The 2,034-nt window shown below is 58.3% G+C and overlaps 1 protein-coding gene across 1 annotated transcript in view; it reads left to right on the forward strand.

The window, feature by feature from the left end:
- The window catches only part of LOC105542912 (proline dehydrogenase 1, mitochondrial), a 24,655-nt gene that overhangs the window by 440 nt on the left and 22,181 nt on the right, over nucleotides 1–2,034 (forward strand). The gene's annotated exons all lie outside the window — the stretch shown is intronic.

The following is a 2,034-nucleotide window of genomic DNA, read 5'->3' on the forward strand; positions in this document are numbered from 1 at the left end:
GTCCCGGGAGCCTTTATGGAGCTTCCTGGCGTGAAAGGGGTGCCTCCCAAGCATCTCCTGGAGCGAGGGAAGCCAGGAAGGGAGGCGTTTCCTGCAGTGCCTTTCGAACCTCGCAAATTTTCCTACTTGTCGATGTCTACCAACTAAAAACAATGATCGTTTTAATATTTACGATATATACCACTTGTGGAAATACAAAGTTATCACTTGGAATTTAAAATGGAGTATTCTTCATGTTGCCACAAGAGAAGCCTGGTGTAGGACTCCAGAGTTAAATCCACGGGACCCAGCCGCTTCCCAGACAGGGCCACTCTGAGCACACTGTTGGGGAAAAAAGGGAAGCCCCTCAAACGCCCAGCTTTGAACTCACCCATGGTAACTTTAAAAAGTGTGAGGACTTTGGTGGGGGTGGGGGCGGGGGCAACAAGCAGAACGCTGTTGTAGCCGCATCGGCCTAGGGGTATTAGAGATGAGGATTATCTCCAGGTGACCCTGGGAAGAGTTTGCAAGTTTCGTTCCCTTTGTTGGCGCCGGGGTTCTGGTGGTGGTGATTTCTCAGATGAGACTCAGAGGTCGGGGGCTGCACCTCTGGCCTCACCAGGAGGCGGGGGAAGGCGGGGAGTGGTGTGAGATGAGAAGCACTGAGCCACACTTGAGCTTAGGTGAGGCCTCGGCGGGTGCGAGGTGAGGGCAGAGGTCCACGAAATCAGAGTCAGATGCTGTTGGCCCGAATCCCATGGGGAGCGCCACGGTCAGCCGAGGACCAGTGGTGGCAGGGGTGCGGAGGATGGTGGAGGAAGAAGGAGCTGAACTGGACAGACAGTGGCCTCTGAGAGGCCGTTTCTGTGCCTGTGTGCATAAAGATGCCTTAAGGTCAAGCCGTGGCCGTTGAGAGCAGGAAGGTGAGAAGGGACATCCCAGGTAGAGGAACTGGCAGGGGGAGGGACGGTGATGTGGAGGCTTTGGGGAGTGCCCACATCTAAGGGGCATCCAGAAAGAGCAGCCAGTGCTGGTGGTGCTGCAGTAGGAGGAGGAGGCAGCAGGGCAGGAATGCCAGGGGAGGCAGTGGCCAGTTACAGGTCCCTGCCCAGGGCAAGGATGGGCATCCTAGGTGGCAGCTGGGGCCAGCTGTGCAGAAGCCGTGCCCACCTTGTGGCCGAGATGGAGAGAGGGCTAGGAAGGCACCAGGTCAGGTTTCTCTAGGCACAGCCCTAAGCTTTCTTGTCTAGACCAGTTGTTGCACAGAGAAGCCAGAAGAGCTGGGTGTGGGGTTTGGTGCCCAGTCCGCTGAGGGGAATGCCAGGTGCTGTTCCGTGACCATGGGAGGAACGTGTCGGCTCCGCCGTCCCTTGGGTGCCTTCTTAAGGCAAGTGCCAGGGCTCAGGGATGGTGCTGTGGGTACCTGGAAGAGGCAGGGCATCCAGAGGCGACCTCTCCCAGGCTCCCCTAGGGTCCTGCCTGTGCTCTGGGAAGCCCCTCGGTGGGGTCTGTGCCGTTGTCTTGTTAGTGGTCCCGTGGGTGTTGGCAGCCTCAGCACTGGAAGAAGGCAGAGGCCAGGTCCTGGGCTTGTGAGCTGCTCACTAGAACCTGGTCCTGTGGGTAGGCCAGAGCAGGGGGGCCTGCCCTCACCCTCTGGGCTGTGGCTGTGGGGAGATTCCTTCTGCTGAGCCAGCACAGGTCTGTGAGGCGCCGGGGCAGTGGGGCCATCACACCTGCCACAGGAGTGTCAGGTTGCAGGAATTGATCTTTGAGCTGCTGCCTTGGATGCGGACAGCGTTGGGGCCCGCCCTTGCCTGGAAGCAGGGCTTTTTGAGGAGGGTTTAGGAAAGTCCCGGGATTTCCATGACAACAGCACTGAGGTTAGGTGTGCGCCCTCACAGAAGGGACAGGACCCATGGTGACGGTGGTTCCCTGAGTGGGGGGAGGGGAGAGAACCGGCTCTGCCAGTGTTGCTCTGCACACATCTGATCGAGTCTTTCACAGGGGGTACAAGTGTATGTGTTACTGGTGCAGGTTTCTAAATCCTCGAAGGCC

Source organism: Mandrillus leucophaeus, unplaced genomic scaffold (assembly GCF_000951045.1).
Source record: "Mandrillus leucophaeus isolate KB7577 unplaced genomic scaffold, Mleu.le_1.0 Scaffold270, whole genome shotgun sequence".
NCBI lineage: Eukaryota > Metazoa > Chordata > Mammalia > Primates > Cercopithecidae > Mandrillus > Mandrillus leucophaeus.